The sequence below is a fragment of the Grampus griseus genome (assembly GCF_964374135.1).
Source record: "Grampus griseus genome assembly, chromosome: 13".
Lineage (NCBI taxonomy): Eukaryota > Metazoa > Chordata > Mammalia > Artiodactyla > Delphinidae > Grampus > Grampus griseus.
Window position 1 is genome coordinate 14012087 of NC_139007.1, and position 17631 is coordinate 14029717.

The following is a 17631-nucleotide window of genomic DNA, read 5'->3' on the forward strand; positions in this document are numbered from 1 at the left end:
AAAATGAGTGAAGAGCTGCATAGAGCACTGACACTTAAAAAGGGAACCAGAGAAGAATAGATGCAAGGAAGTAGAGGTAAACCAGGAAAGAGAAGCCATAGGCAGGGAGGGAAGAGAAAGCATCAATAAGTATCCAGTGCAGCACGGCACTCAGAGTCTGTGTTGAACTGGAACCAAGGGGGTCATTGTTGGCATTCATCACATCACCTTAGAGCAGTGCCCGAGGAAGCCAGGTTGCCATCGCTGAGAAGCCATTCAGGCTGAGGAAGGAGGGAGAGCAAACATAAGTATTTTCCTGGTATTGTAAAGAAAAATGTAGCAACCTTTGCGTTGACATAGCGCCCTCTGACACACACTCGCCAGCGGCTATTCGCGTAATCCTTCTAGGCTCTATTTCAAGACTTGCCCCTCATTAGCAAGATCTGTGATCAAACCCTGAGAAGCCAGGAGAGAGGCCAAGTGAACTGACACTCTCCAGCAGTTATCAGGTGCAAAGTCCTTTATACACACGATTTCATTTAATTCCCACAAAAATCGTTTAATAAATTATTATTTGGGCTTAAGATTTGAAGTAATGACAAAAGTGAGGTGTAAGTTAAGTAGCAATTTTACTAATCTCAACTGTTATCACTTTGCTTTGATTTTGTAGCCTTAGGAAGACCTTTCATTTCTCTTGCTTATAATTTTGAAAAGCTTTCGACCATTGGCCGTCATGATTTACCTGAACACTGCTTTTAGGGTCTATCCCTCCTTCTCCTGAAAACTGTATCCTAGGATTACTGTCCACATCAGAGTGGCCAGCTGTCCTGGCTCAGCTCTCATCACTTAGCTGATCCTTCTTCTGCCCATCCCAGGGGATCCTCAAATCATCTTTTCTTTCAAACTCTATTTTTTTTCCCTTTTGGTCATAAACTGAAAAACTCATGCATCTAGAAGCTGTGTCCAATCCTATGATGATTCTCTTCCAACTGGAAAAATGTACTCTGAGCAGCTAGTTGAAATCATTCACCTGCTGCTCATATTTCCATTTTGTATCAGGTTGGACCATGTGAAACTGCCATGTTTGGAGGTCGGAAAAATTAACTGTCAAAAATTCCACATAGGCTTTTGGTGATCCTTGTGCTTCATGGAGGAATTGATGGGAATACTGACTCCTGGTGCTTTAATTTAATGTTTGTACAGTTTTGTATATTTTAGTTCTATTTCAAATTTTATGTTATTTACATATTAGGAAGGTCAGTCTACTATTTTAATGTCTAGGAGACACACTAATTTTAATGGTATAGATTAACTGAGTAACCTGTTTAAAGCTTTTTTTTATCATTTAGAGGGGACATATCTAAGAAGCTGAGATTTTATAGCACAGTTTTTATTTTATTTTATTTTTATTTTATTTTATTTTATTTTTACAGCGCAGTTTTTTTTTTTTTTTTTTTTTTTTTTGCGGTACGCGGTCCTCTCACTGCTGTGGCCTCTCCCGTTGCGGAGCACAGGCTCTGGACGCGCAGGCTCAGTGGCCATGGCTCACGGGCCCAGCCACTCCGCGGCATGTGGGATCTTCCCGGACCGGGGCACGAACCCGTGTCCATTGCATCGGCAGGTGGACTCTCAACCACTGCGCCACCAGGGAAGCCCTACAGCGTAGTTTTTAAAATAAGAAACTATCATGAATTGTGAACTGCCCAAGGCACTTTAATCAGACCTCTGGTGATGGGCACTGTTAGTTAAAGTATGTCATGGAGGAAACACAATGAGATGAAAGAGAAGAGATTCCAAAGTCATAAAAGGAAAAACAGGGAGGGCTAGCCCCCGCTTCCATACCTGTGATCTTGTCATAGCATGGTGTAGTCAGAGTGTTAGAGCTAGAAGTGGCCTTGAAAACCTCTGCTCTACTGCCTCGTTTTCAGATGACAAAACTGAGCCTCAGAGAAAAGCTATATGGTGGCAGAAGTGGGGTTTGAATTGGGAAATCTTGTTCCCAGTCTTGGGAAAAAACTTTATATTATTTAACATCACTTAGTATGTTCTCATTAGTTATTGCTAAGGTACAATTATAATAAAAGGGATGCCATGGATGCAAATAAATGCATAAAAATGAGCAACAGCAACATTATTATTTTTACTGAGCATTTGGAAAGGAAACTCTGGTATCCACCGTAGACGAATGATGAAAGGACCAGATTCAAGATCAAACCTCTAAATTGACTTGAATCCTCGTCACGTTTCTGGCCTTTAGCTTTCTTGGTGGGAAGTTCCTGCTTACTCTCAGTCTCCAACTTGTTGCCTTCATATTTCTGAGAAGCCATTGAATTACTGTGAGAATGTGTGACTCAGTATCTACATCAGGTATGTCTGTAAGCTGAATAAATAATATTAATTGTTATTGTGCTATATATCTTGCACTGTGCCCATTGCATACAGTATCTCATTTAATTCTCACAAAAATGCTATGAGGTAGGTTTAATGATCACTCCCATGTTATGGGCGAGGAAACTCAGCCTCAGAGAGAGGAAAAAAATTGCTCAAGATCACAAAGCTAGCAAGTGGATAAATATACTCAAATCCAGGCCATTTAATCTCAAAGTTTATGTATGGTCTTAATCATGATGTAAGTATGTCTCTTACATATGTGTAATTACTTTTTTACAAATATCTATATGTGTTTTTATTGAAAAATTACAGACTTCAAAGTATTTTATAATTTATAGTAGATTTGTGTTATTTTTGTCTTTTCATTATTTTTCTACACTGAAACTGCCTCAAGTGTCATGTGCTTGGTACATGATACAGTATTTTTTAAGAGCTTTTTTCAAGAATCTTGCTCAAAGCCTTTAAAAAATAAATAGAGAAAAGTGCCTTTGTAAGTTGGTAGTGCATCACACTTTTACCTACTCTTTTAACACATCCTGCTGTGCCTTAGGCAGGGAGCCCTAATTTATGTCCCCTTGACTCGAATGAGCACTGAGACACTTCTCAATGAAGACCGGAATTACATCAAAATTGTCAATCCTGACACAAATACATTGAAATAAACAAAATAAGGTGAAATGATTTTAATCAGTTGCCTATTTTCATTCCTTTATTCACATATTCGTTTATTCAACCAATTTTTATTGGCTCCCAGCAGACATTGAGTTAGGAACTAGAGACATAGCCTAGACACGGTCCTGGACAATTGCAAAAAAAAAAAAAAAAAAAAAATGACACCTGCCTAGTTATTTTACCTGTAAAACTCCGTCTTTGTTTTTTATATTTATATTTTATACATCCTCACTTAAAAGAAATTCAGTTAGCAAATGTAAAACTTAAGAAATATAGATAAGTTAGAATTTCACTCTCAAGAATCATCAAGTCCCACCTTGCCTGCTCCCCAAGCTTCTAAAATATCACTGGCTGTGGGTCACTCCACAGGGATAGATACCATAGCTGCTAGCTCCATCTTTGAATCCAGTTTGGCACCCTACAGTATGGGTGCTCTCTTTGGGTGCCAGGGGGATTACAGGGCACATTCTCAAAGAGCCTTTACTTCTGCTTTTGATTCTAAAGAAAAAATCTGACTAATAGATTTTTAGGAGATCTTATTTCAAATTTTTAGGTTAAAATCAGGAGCTAGGTTAGACAGGGGGAATTTAAGGAGCTTTTGCCTAACTGGAAATCAGCATCAAGACAGCTTTGCTGCTATTCCCAGTGATGTGGCTCATATATAAAACTTAAGTTTGCCACTGCCCGTGGGCCTGAAGCCCATGGTGAATAAAACGCCGGGTGCAGTGTGCTTGTTAGACAAGAGCCCCTCCCTTACTTTGTAGGATGTTTCTTTCCCAGTCTGCGTTTCTCTTCCTAATGCCTTGGCAGTGCTGAAGCTCTGCTACCGGCCAGCAGACTTGCCTGGTGCTTTTTGCTCAAGTCACCTGTCCTGGATCATCTGTAATCAGGGTCTGCCTACCGATTAGGATCCCTGGTTATATGGTTCTGAATACTCTGCTTGGCCGATCTTTCACCTGAATGCTGCTCTGTCCATTGATAACCATGTTCATCCATTCAACAAATATTTATTGAGTGCCAGGCATTGTTCTAAGACCTGGAAATATAATGGTGAACAAAGTAGAAAACAAAACAAAACAACAAACCCTGTCTTCATGGAGTATTCTAATAGATATCAAAGCCTGCTCAACTGGGTTCCTGCCTCATCTGCCACAGCTGAATACTTTCCCTATACCTGAACATCCTTTTCCAGCCCCCAGTTCTCTACAGTCTGCTGTCCCACCGCAGTGAACCCTCCCCTTATAAGATAAAACAGTGTTATACGAAGAAAGGGCACCTGTCCACGAGCAAGTACATAGAAGCAGCATAAATCCGGAGGTCAAAAGGAGTTAGGTTGGCCAATACACAGGGGACAATAAACACAACTTCTAAAGTGTGACTTTAAAAGAGGAACAAAGAAGCAGCAGGCCCATTGGATAGAGTCGAGTTGGCTGTGATCTAGTTAGGAAAGAGGATGCGATTGAAGCTCAAGTTTACTTCTGTCTTCTTCCGGAGGAGAGTAAGGAGGGGAGGGGAGGAGAGGCACGCCAGCAAGAGAAAGAGAAGCCCAAGGTGGGAGGACCCAGTTACTGTAAACAGTCTCCCAGCTCTAATAAATGGCATCCCAACGTGCTATGAAAAAGGTGCAACTCATATGGCGGATGCAGTTTATAAAGAAGGAGAATTATACAGAATGGTGGACGTGCCGGTTTGCCAGAGATGGGTAAGTACTGCCCCTAGTTTCACAAAGTGTAAGAAGGGAAATTTTACATAATAAAGACCAGTGGCTTGAGGTTAGATTCGTTTCAGGTGTATAAACTATTTAGATGTATAAACAGGCCTGTAGACCTGTTTCTTCTTGGTCACACCCACAGTGTGGCCACTGCCCCAGTGATTTTGGGGTGCTGGCCTTGGAATAAAGGCACCAGAAGTAGCCCCTGAATCCTTCTTGGGTTTTCCTCCTCTTTATGGAGCTTGTCGTCCAGATCACTGACCAGAACCTGGATGTGATTCCCACCCTTCACGTCCTTCTGTCTGTTCCAGAACCAGTCTGTGATCTTGTGTTGGCTTGGATTTTGCGTGATGGTGATCACAAGTTCCACTTCATCCTCAGGGACCTCTCTTTGGGAGTCAATGTTTATTTTCCTCAGCACCAAGTGAGTATATTGTGGCCCCACCCCCTTCCTGGCAGTGATGGCAAAGGCTGTTTTCTGCAGCCTAAGAGTGTTGGTGTTGAGAACTCACAGAACGAGCTGGAACTTCTCAGAGATCACTAGAGATATGGTGGTGGTATGTAGGCCTCCTCTGGAAGACAGATGTTGTATTTTTAAAGAGTTCGTTTGGAAGCCTCTAGGTCAGGAGCAGACAAGCTGTGATCCATGGGTCAAATCTGGCCTGTTGCTTATTTTTGTAAATAAAGTTTTATTGCAATGAAGCCAGGCCCATTTGTTTATGACTGCTTTTGTGATATGGCAGCATTTTGGAGAAGTTGCAACAGAGACCATATGGCCTGCAAAAGCCTACTTTTACTAAGTGTAAAATTTACCGTATTTACTATGCTGACCCCTGTTCTAAGGAAGAAGCATTGGGAACTAGGACTTGAGTTTGCTAAGAACAGTTACGTCCAATGAAACAATACACACACACACACACATACACACACACACACACACATACACCTATGTATATAGATACATATATATATTATATAGATACATATATTTTATGTATGTATATGTCAGGTTTAATAGATACATAGGTCAGGGAAATGTTATTCACACTGAGCCCATGGTCTTCACTAAAAATTTGACCATCATTTCTAAAGTATTTACTATATGCCAACCAATCACTAGGAATGTGAAGATGAATAATTGTCTGGTAGAGGAGACACGTACAGAAAGGGACAATTTCAAATACAGTAGTACCTGCTATGAGAGGAATATGTCCAGAATGGTGAGAGAGCTCTGAGGGGGAGTTTACCCACCTGAAGAAGATAAGGTGAAAGTTGAGTATGGAAGAATGAGCTGGAATTGGGCCCTTGATGAAGCAGGGTATTCCAAACAGATATCTGCTTCAGCAGTTGTGCAGGGCATGGGGTAGCATGTTTAGTGGGAGAATAAAACTCGGTGTGATATTGTTAGAAAGTGCAAAGTGGCAAATGGCAGGAGATGCAGGATGAGGCCAGGTTCAGAGAAGAAATGTTTTGCCAAGTTGACGAACTTCAACTTTATTATAGCAGCAAACAAAACACGACTGAAGTGTTTTCATTGCTGGAGGAAAACTGTCGGATTTGCAAATTACATGAGCCCCTTTGGCAATGATGTGAGTCAAAGCAGGAATCCCGGAGCCTGGCTTAGGTGTTATTGGTAGAAACAAATCAAGAAGAGGTTAGTGACTGGACTAGGGTAGTGATGGTGTGGGTTGAAAGGAGGAACAGATCTGAGAAATATAGGATGTAAGGCAGGCATAATGTAGTGGCATTTGATTTGGTAAAGGAAGAGTATGATAAATCTATAACTATCTATAAATCTATAACTATCTATAAATTTGGTAAAGGAAGAGTATGCTAAATCTATAACTATCTATAAATCTATAATTATCTATAAATTTGGTAAAGGAAGAGTATGATAAATCTATAACTATCTATAAATCTATAACAGATTTGAGAAATATAGGATGTAAGACAGGCATAATGTAGTGGCATTTGATTTGGTAAAGGAAGAGTGTGATAAATCAGGACTAACGCATAGATTTCCAGCATGGTGCCTAGATAAATGATGCTAGCTGATATGGGGAATCAGATGGAGAATCAGGTCTGGGCATGTGAGAGATGATGAGTTTGGCTCTGAACACATTGATATGATGAACTTGAAAGTTATCTATTTGGAGATTTGCAGCAAGCAGTTGTATATGTGATCCTAAAACTTAGAGGGAAGATGGGGCCAGCCAGCCATCAGTGTTCACGTAGTGGCTTAAGATATAGTAGAAGAGCAGGTAGATTAGAAAAGCATGGATCCAAGTGGAATCATCAAGAAATCTGTTTCTGAGTGACGAGCAGAGCAGGAGTAACCTATACAAGAGACCAAGAAGGAACTGTTGAAAGTCAGGAAGGGGGCTCATTTTCCATGAATAACTTACGAAAAATGGATAAATATGCTCTGTATAACAGTAAAATCGGGCAAATTGAAACTATGTCTCAATGCACTGATTCATGCCCAATGTCAGCCTAGATAGAGGACCCTAGTACAGAGAAGCGAGACTACTATAGTCAGCATTTCAATCAACGTCTTAGACAGAAGACACCTCCTTAAATGTCTAGACTATGGTAAGCCGAGAGGAATAAAAAATATATTCGATAAAAGCATTAGGATGTGAGAAAATCTTGACTGACTAGAGCCACAGGCCCCATCTAATAAAATAAAATTTAAGAAGGATTAAAGGTTCAGTAGCAAAGTACAGGATGGGAAAATGTGACTTAGCAATTGATTGTAGAAAGAAAAAACTTGTAGGAACTAGTTGATAATTAACTCAGTATGAATCAAGAGCATGAAGTAACTGTCAAGAAGAGGTAAGATGAGTCCGACCAATGGAGTTGGAGCATAGCGTTTAAAACAGTGGTTCTCAAACTTTAGTACCCATGAGAGTCAGCTGGGGAACCTTTACAACGCCTTGAGCTCAAGCTACACTACGTACCAATTAAATCAGAATCTCTGGGAGGGGGCGGGGTGTAGGCGTCAGTATTTTTTTTAAACTCCCCAGGGGATTCCAAAGGCAAGCCAAATTTGAGAACAAGTGGATAGACTTGAGAACAGAAAATAGAATAATGGTTTTTACCTGGGAGCAGGAGACATTAGAATCACCTGGGGGTGGTGTTTTTCAAAATACATGTGACAGACCCTCTTCTTCCTAAGGTTCTGATAAGCCTTTGGGGTTGGAGTTCTAATGTACCACCCAGCTCCACCTGGGTTGAGAACATGGGTCTAGACTAACTCTACTCTGTCCTGCTCAGACCATACCTAATGTCCTGAGTTTGTTCTGGCTGCCTCTCTTTAAAAACGCTATAGATTGGGCTTCCCTGGTGGCACAGTGGTTGAGAGTCCGCCTGCCGATGCAGGGGACATGGGTTCGTGCCCCGGTCCGGGAAGATCCCACATGCCGCGGAGCGGCTGGGCCCGTGAGCCATGGCCGCTGAGCCTGCGCGTCCGGAGCCTGTGCTCCGCAGCGGGAGAGGCCACAACAGTGAGAGGCCCGCGTACCGCAAAAAAAAAACCAAAAGAAAGAAAACAAAAACTTATGCAGGGAAATTTTTAGATCACTGCATCCAACAAAAGCAGAATATATACTGTTTTTAAGTTACACACAGAACATTTACCATGGTAGACCATATTCTGGGTAATAAAAATGTCTCAAATTTTGAAGTATTCAGGTCACATAAAGCAGCGGGGACCGGTTTCATGGAGGACAGTTTTTCCATGGACTGGGGAGTGAGGGGAGGGCAGATGGCTCAGGAGGTAACGCGAGCGATGGGCAGCGGCAGGTGAAGCTTCGCTCACTCGCCCGCAGCTCACCTCCTGCTGTGCGGCCCGGTTCCTAACAGGCTGCGGTCCGGTACAGGCCGTTGGGGACCCCTGACATAAAGTATGCTGTCTGACCACAATGGAATTAAATTAGAAATCAACAGGAAGATGTGTGAAATATCTGTAGACATTTGCCTGACGTCAATCATCCATCGGCTGAAGAAATCAAAAGGGACAGGAGAAACTATTTTGAACTGATTGAAAATGAAAACACAACACGTCAAAATCTGTGGGATGCCTTTAAAGCAATATGTAAGGGGAAAATTTATAGAACTAAACATCTATGTTAAAAAGAAGAAAGGTCTCAAATCAATGTTAAGGATCTAGAATTGCCAAAACAGTGTTTTTTTTTTAAAAAAGAACAAAGGTGGAGGATTAATACTACCTGATTACAAGACTTATTCTAAAGCTACATAATCAAAACTGTGATGGGACACCAAAATAATGATCCATTGAAATAAAAAATTGTTAAATTAGGCTTCATCAAAGTAAAAAACTCTTGCTCTTCAAAATACACCATGAAGAAGATGAGAAGATAATCCACAAGCTGGGAGAAAATCTTTGTAAATCATATTCCTGATAAAGGACTTGTGTCCAGATTATATATGTAGAACTCTCAAAACTCAATAATAAGAAAACAACAACGTAATAAAAAATGGGTGAAAGATTTGAATAGACATTCCATCGAAGAAGATAGGTGATGGCTACTAAGGGCTTGAAAAAATACTCAACATCATTAGTCATTAGGGAAATGCACATTAAAACCACAGTGAAATACCACTACGCACCTATTAAGATGGCTAAACCTAAAAAGACTGATCATATCCAGTGTAGAGAAACTGGAACTCTCATAGACTACAGATGGGAATGCAAAACGTATAACCACTTCAGAAAACAGTTTGGCAGGTCCTTGAAAAGTTAAACTCATACCTCCCACTGATCTAGTCATTTTTCTCTTACTTATCCAAGATAAAAGAAAGCATATGTCCGTACAAAGATGTGTACATGAATGTTCATACTAGATTTATTTATAATATCCAAAGTATCCATCAGTAGATGAATGGATAAACAAATCATGGTCTATGTAGACAGTGAACTACTATTCAGCAATAAAAAGGAACTACTGATCCACCCATCAAGGTTGGTAAATCTCAAAATAATTATGCTAATTGAAAAACCCGGACAAAAAAGTGTATATACTGTATGATTCCATTTACATGAAATTCTAAAAAGTACAAACTAATCTATAGTGATAAAAAGCAGATAAGTGATTGTTTCAGAATGGAGAGGGGGAGGGGGAGGGATTACAAAGGCACAGGAAAAAATTGGGGGGGGGATGATGGATATGTTCATTACCTTGAATGTGGTGATGGTTTCACAAGAGTATCAAACTTATCAAATTGTACACTTCAGATATGTGAGTCAACCAAATCATGCCTCAGTAAAATTGTTTTAAAAAAAGAACAAACTCATGTATGCCTCCTTTGGTCTCCGTGCCCAGGTTTTATACACACATGCTTGGGGGGCTGCTGGGGTTTGTTCTCTGATCGGCATGTGGAAAACCGTGATCAGTGAGCACCCCTCACGGAAACATCTTCAGGGGCTGAAGACAGCCTCCCAACCATGCTTGCTCTCTCACTCAGGAGCCAGTACAGCCAAGGCTGCTACATCCTTCCTCATGGCAATGTCAGAGAATAAATTCTGGGGCAGAAACCACCTGTCATTCAAGTATGGCATCATCGAAGCATCTTACCCTGGGCCTGGTGTCAAGTATGTATTTGAAAACTGAAAGGAACCGTGTGGAATCACGGTGTTCTTAACTATGGTTATTGCATCTACTCCTAGGTGTACTTTGGCCCAGAATTTTATAAGAAGCTTGTTAACTCAGGTAGCTTTTGCTTTTGGAGCCAAGGTGCACAGTCCCATAGCAGATAAATTATCTACTCAAATTCCTGACTTTTTGCAAGTCCTTGACAATGATACTGGAGTATTTGGTAACCGAGCATGACAATCTAGAATCTTGGTCTACAGTCCATCCCATCTTCCTATAACTGCAAACTCCTAACTCCCTAGGTTATGAACCTACAGTTAGGTTGCTTGTCTGGATCTTTCGCATCAATCTTTGTAACCCTGCCTCACTGCTCCCACAGGCCCAGCGTGATGCTTTTTGACTCTGTCCACCAGTAACTCCTACCAAAACAAACAAAGCACGACTAAAGGCAGAACAGACTAAAATTACCTTCTCAGTGGTTCTTAACTCTGGTTGCCCATCAGGATCATCTGAAGAGACTTTTTTAAGAGAGAGAGATACCTTAAATTGATGAAATTTTTTTAATGAGGCATGATCTTTGTATCACCTCTATTTTATTTTATTTCATTATTATTATTTTTTGACCATGCCATGCGGGCTTGTGGGATCTTAGTTTCCCAACAAGGGATCGAACCCAGGCCCCCAGCAGTGAAGGCGTGGAGTCCTAACCATTGGACCACCAGGGTATTCCCTTTAATTGACAAATTTGAAGATTCCTCCTACCCCACCCTCTCCTACTTTAAAAAAAATTTTTTTTATTCAGGTATAATTGATGTACAATACTATATGTTTCAGGTGTACAACATAGTGATTCACAATTTTTAAAAATTATACTCCTTTTAGAGTGTGAGAGCACTTATATGTGGAACCTAAAAAATACAACAAACTAGTGACTATAACAAAAAAGAAACAGACTCACGGATATAGAGAGCAAACTAGTGTTTACCAGAAGGAAGAGGGAAGGGGGGAGGGGCAAGATAGAGGTAGAGGATGAAGAGGTACAAACTATTAGGTATAAAATAAATAAGTTACAAGGATATATTGTACAGCATAGGACATATAGTCACCTGGAGAGATTGTAAAAAGCATGATGGTTCCCACCTCAAACCAATTAAATCAGAATCCCTAGGGGGTGACCACTCCACATGAGGTTTTTCTTTTTTTAAGCTCCACAGGAATTCTAATATGCAGCTAGTTGAGAACCGCTGCTGTGTTGATGGCATCATCTTTTTGTATGGAAAATCAGCACTTAACATTTCTGAAAAAAACCTAACTGACTGCCTTTGTTCCAGCTTCTACATCTACATTTTCCTAAAAGGCCAAGTTCTCTCATTGGTTATGTACAGGTCACGGTAGTTGTGGGAAGAGTTATCCTGTAATTAGGAATAAAATGAAACTTAATTTCTGTAGAAAATTATGTTGCACTGTATAGTAAATTACACTTTTCATGGGGAAATTATGGAAAAAGAATTTGGCATTGGCCAGAATAATGTAATGTTTAATTTTTTAATTATGTAATTAAAAGATAATTAGCTAAATAGGTAATAATTTGGCTAATTGCAGTGATTAAATGATTGCTTCCATAATGTAAATTACTTTCCACCATAGTCAGTGATTTAAAATATTTTCTAAACATCTAGCGGTATTTTAAATGGCTTGTATTTGGTTGATGGTCTCCCTGTGACCAATTCGTCAGCTGCACCAAAGAAAGCGAACAGAAGACCAGTCATCCAGGGCTGCAAGGGTCTGTCAGGATCTCTGGGTCCTAGCTAAGTATAACTCCATTGGAAGCCGGGAAAGGAGACTCTGCAGGTACTTGGGCTCATGGCTGGTGTGCCAGGTATTGTCTTTATGTCTTGAAAAACTCTGAGTCTCAGTTTCTTCCCCTGTGAGGAGGGAATAGTAAAATCTGCCTTGCAGGATTGTTGCCTCTATATGCCTAGTAATAGCTCTTAGCATAATACTTGGCGTATAGTTAATACTCACAGAATGAGAGTAATTATAATTATTATTTTTTGGAATCAGTTCATAATTTTTCTTTGATTGTTCATTTTTATTGGAGTATGGCTGCTTTACAATGTTGTGTTAGCCTCCACTGCACAACGAGATGAATCAGCCATACACATACGGGTATCCCCTCCCTTTTTGACCTCCCTCCCATTTAGGTTACCACAGTGCGTTAAGTAGAGCTCCCTGTGAATTATTATTTTTTAAATTATAGTCTTTGCACCAGATCTTTCTTATACTGCTCCTGGCCCTTTATTTGGCCATCAAGAGGACCTACGGAGATGTAGGGGCGCTGCAGAGTTGGCTGGGTCACTGGATTCTTGGGTGACAGTTCCTGGTGCTGCATGACGGAGTGGCAGGTCGGGGTGAGGCTATGTTTATGGGTCTGGGTGCCTCCTCCATTGAGGAGGGCTTGGGGATTGAGGTCATCCTTGTCATCAGCATTGAGGGAGATCCAACAGTCCATAAAGCTAGCCTCGGGAAGCCAGACCTGGAAAGTGAAACCAGCAGACGTCACAGTGGAAATGAAGGCTATTTAACAAGACTTCCTATGGAGATTTGAAGTCTATTTTCTGCTGTCTGTTAGGAAAAGAAGTCTTTCTTTTTTTGTATTTTGCAAGGTTTTCACTTCTTGACTTTCCCTTTCTCTGACATTCTACACACACATTGAAATTCAGCCAACATCCTGCATCCGAGTGGAGAAGAATGAGGTAATTTATTAAATCATAGATTTACATCTGGAAAGCCTCATCTAGATTTGGGCTTTTTAAGATGACTTCTCAGTCTCCTGAGTGAAGTAACTCAGGTGAAATCAAATGGATGAGGCTCCACCTCCACCCTCTGTTTCCCCACTTCAAATTAAAGGATACCGCTTTTATCTGTTTTATATGTTGGGGTTTTTGAATAAAATTCTACTTGCAAATAAGGATTCTAGTACTAAAAAAGTGGAAAACCAGAGAATTAGTAACACTTCCATTTTATACATGGAATTTAGAGTGGTAAACTTGTTTGAAGTTACACATTTAAAAAGATAATAGAACTAGGACTAGTAATTAGTTCTGATTTTCAGTCCATGGACATGGTCCCCTATATTATGTTGCCCCATAAAAGGTAGGGAAAGGCAGGTAGGAAAACATAACACACTTTCCAGGACATGGCTGTGAACACATTGCAAGAGAAATCTTCCAGCAAAGTAAAGGGAAACATCTTAATAGTGGAGTCATCATCTTGAAGGAAAACCATATAAAAAAGGGACACAGAAGGGCATGTTTTAGCTTCATTTCTCTCTTCCATTGGAAGCTTTCTATTTTATTGCCAGTTAAGTGACTTGACCTGGGAGAAGGCACGTTAGAAACCATACAAAGTATGTCATAACTAGAAATGGGGGAAGGACCCTATAAAACATTAGTTTCATAACAGATCCTCTGGATTATGTTACAGAGAAACTAAGGTGGGTATATTTCTCACTATTGAGACTTAGGACTCATTTATTTATTTATTTATGAATATTTTAAAAAATTTTTATTGGAGTACACTTGATTTACAATGTTGTATTACTTTCTGCTGTACGGAAAAGTGAATCAGTTATACATATACATATATCCACTCTTTTTTAGATTCTTTCCCCATATAGGTCATTACAGAGTATTGAGTAGAGTTCCCTGTGCTATACAGTAGGTCCTTATTAGTTATCTATTTTATATATAGTAGTGTGTACATGTCAATCCCAATCTCCCAATTTATCCCTCCCCACCCTTCCCCTCTGGTAACTGTAAGATTGTTTTCTACATCTGTAACTCTATTTCTGTTTTGTAAATTACTTCATTTGTAACATTTTTTTAGATTCTATACGTAAGTGATGTCATACAATATTTGTCCTTCTCTGTCTGATTTACTTCACTCAGTATGACAATCTCTAGGCCCATCCATGTTGCTGCAAATGACATTATTTCATTTTTTTATGGCTGAGTAATAGTCCATTTTATATATATATATATATATATATAATATGTGTGTGTGTGTATATATGTATGGACATTTAGGTTGCTTCCATGTCTTGGCTATTGTAAACAGTGCTGCGATGAACACTGGGGTGCATGTATCCTTTTGGACCATGTTTTCCTCTGGATATATGCCCAGGAGTGGGATTGCAGAGTCATATGGTAGCTCTATTTTTAAAGGAACCTCCATATTGTTCTCCATAGTTCCTGTACCAGTTTACATTCCCACCAACAGTGTAGGAAGGTTCCCTTTTCTCCACACCCTCTCTAGCATTTATTGTTTGTAGATTTTTTAATGATGGCCATTCTGACTAGTGTGAGGTGATAGCTCATTTTAGTTTTGATGTGCGTTTCTCTAATGATTAGTGATGTTGAGCATCTTTTCATGTGCTTCCTGGCCATCTGAATGTCTTCTTTGGAGAAATGTCTATTTAGATCTACCACCCGTTTTTTCATTGGGTTGTTTGGTTTTTTGTTATTGAGCTGCACGAGCTGTTTGTATATTTTGGAGATTAATCCCTTGTCGGTCACATTGTTTGCAAATATTTTCTCCCATTCTGTGTGTTGTCTTTTCGTTTTGTTTATGGTTTCCTTTGCTGTGCAAAAGCTTTTGAATTTAATTAGGCCCCATTTGTTTATTTTTGTTTTTATTTTCATTGCTCTAGGTGGGTCAGAAAAGATCTTGCAGTGATTTATGTCATAGAGTGTTCTGCCTATGTTTTCCTCTAAGAGTTTTATAGTATCCGGCCTTACATTTAGGTTGTTAATCCACTTTGAGTTTATTTTTGTGTATGGTGTTAGGGAGTGTTCTAATTTCATTCTTTTACATGTATGTAGCTGTCCAGTTTTCCCAGCACCACTTATTGAATAGACTGTCTTTTCTCCCCTGTATATTCCTGCCTTCTTTGTCATAGATTAGGTGACCGTAGGTGTGTGGGTAGGACTCCTTATTTATGACAGGGCCCCTGTGTGGTACTCAGCTGTAGCATTAGTGGCGATCAGTATCTGCCAAAGGGATGCACCTTTTTCAGAGGTATTTAATGGAAACCTGTGGTTCCCATCAACAACACTCCATGTGCTCCTTTTTCCTTTACTTGGTTATGACCCTGGACTTTAGTTCTATTCTACCCTGGTAGTCTCACTTCAAGGTGTGACATGGTTCCTTTCTAAGAATCTTGACTTCTGGCTCATCTATTCGTCTGGGCAAGGCCTCTCTTATTTCGGCACCTCCGCTATAATCTCAAGCACTCCCACAAAACCACCCCCAGTTAACATACAACTAAGTCAAACAGAGTGCTTGCCTTGCCCCACTCCCAGTTCCAAGCAGACTTCTGTAAATTCCTCCTATTTACAAATTCTAGTGCTGCCGAGGAGAAGAAATCCTCAACACTTACAGGGTAAGTGAAAGCAGTGTGTTCAATGAAAAGAACAAAGGTGAAACATCTGCACAAGTGGAAAGAAAAGTAGTCAATGGGGGCAAAGAAATAAAGCTCAACCAGTGGTGAGTTTGGAGTGACCAGGACTGGTAAAATGGTCCCAATCCCTGGTTCACTGTGGGTTTGCAGGTAGAGCCACAGAATCCCTTCCCGGGCAGGACTGCAGGTGAAGCCAGTACAGATACTAATGCTTCTCTTTAGTGCTAAATTGCATTTGAGAAGCTTGCAGATCCCTATTGCTAAACCTCCCTGTAGATCCTTCTCCCTTAATTCAGTGCCACTTAACATGATTCTAATTGGCAATTTGAGGCCTTTTTTTTAAAGGAATAAAGACAAAAGGCAGTCATGTTGCTAGCAAGAAGTACTAAATATAATGTACTTTGGGTTGTTTTAACATTACAACTTAACTAAATTGACCTTGGTTATTAGACCAGTTGAATAGAGATGTATTACTCTCATTTAACAAAGGAATGAAAGAATCATTAAAACATAAAATTTATGCACGCACGGGCTAACTACTTCTCTGTAGTTAAATGTAATTGCAGTTTTCCAGCAGAAGAATTTGTGGAGAATGAAAATGAGAAGAAATAAAGGCTTTGGAAAGTAGCACCAAATGGATAGAAAATGTGAAATTAATTATCTCAGTGCCAAAAAAATCTGTTTCTTATAAAGAACTGGAGATCTGTTGAACTTCAGAGTTATTTACTTTTTTTTTTCAGAAATATTCTCACTGTCAGTGGAAGAACAATGTAAAGAAGAATCTTGTCACATGAGCCTTGTAGTATAGAGCTGGGAAAGTGTCCAAAGAGCTCATCCGGTCCAGTCCTCTGTGTCCAATCAGATGGCTACTCCAACTGCTTGAAATCAGTGGTTACCATCTACTTTTGCTAGGTCTTTCTTTTATGTAAAAGCAGACAACGAAACAAAAAAGGAAGATCTGTTTTTCATCTTGATTCTTAAAATTTCTTCGAAGAAAAGTTTATCCCAAATGTTACATATTTCAGACTCGGCTTTAAGTCTGTTTTTTTTTTTTTTTCCTTATTTCATGTAATAACAATACTAAGAAAAGGATCGAGTAATCAGCAATGCACTAACATTTTCCCAACAGGTATTAATTTAGCTTTACATGTATGAAAAAAGAATGGCCGATTTAAAGGGGGATTAGTTAGAATTAAAAGCACTGAAAAAGGAAAATTGTGAAAGATAATCTTAGCGGTGCTCATTCAGCTACCATCCGGTGGAAAGGCAGCGTTAGTTCACCAGACCTAAAGTATTCAGTTCACATTGAGCATCGCGTATCTATTTTGAGATCAATGTATCAGGATGACTTAGCCTGCAGACACTAAACTTGAAGTTCAATTGGTTCCTGATTCAACACTTATCAGAAAACTTCTATTATCATTTGGATTTTCATAAAGCTCTGCCTACAAAGAGAAAGTAACTTTGCCTTGGACAGACCATAAAACGCTTATAATCGGGGTCCTATCTAAAACCTTACTCTGGGAGAGAGCAGCCTCTAGAAATTCTTTCGGTGTGAGGTTGGCCGTGGCTTGTACGTAGGAAAAAAGGTGAAGTCAATTCCACTCTCTACCTGCAAGCGGTGGTCCTGAAGAGCCACACCTGGGCCAGGCATGCGCAAACAGGTTTCAGGAAGCCAGATACCGAGCTCGACCCTGGCCGTTCAGTCTCTTTCGGAGGCCGTGCCGCTGAGATGCCCCTGGAGTGGGTGAGTCACCGGAGTTGTTGGTGAATCCTACGGATGAGGAGCCATGTTTTCAGCA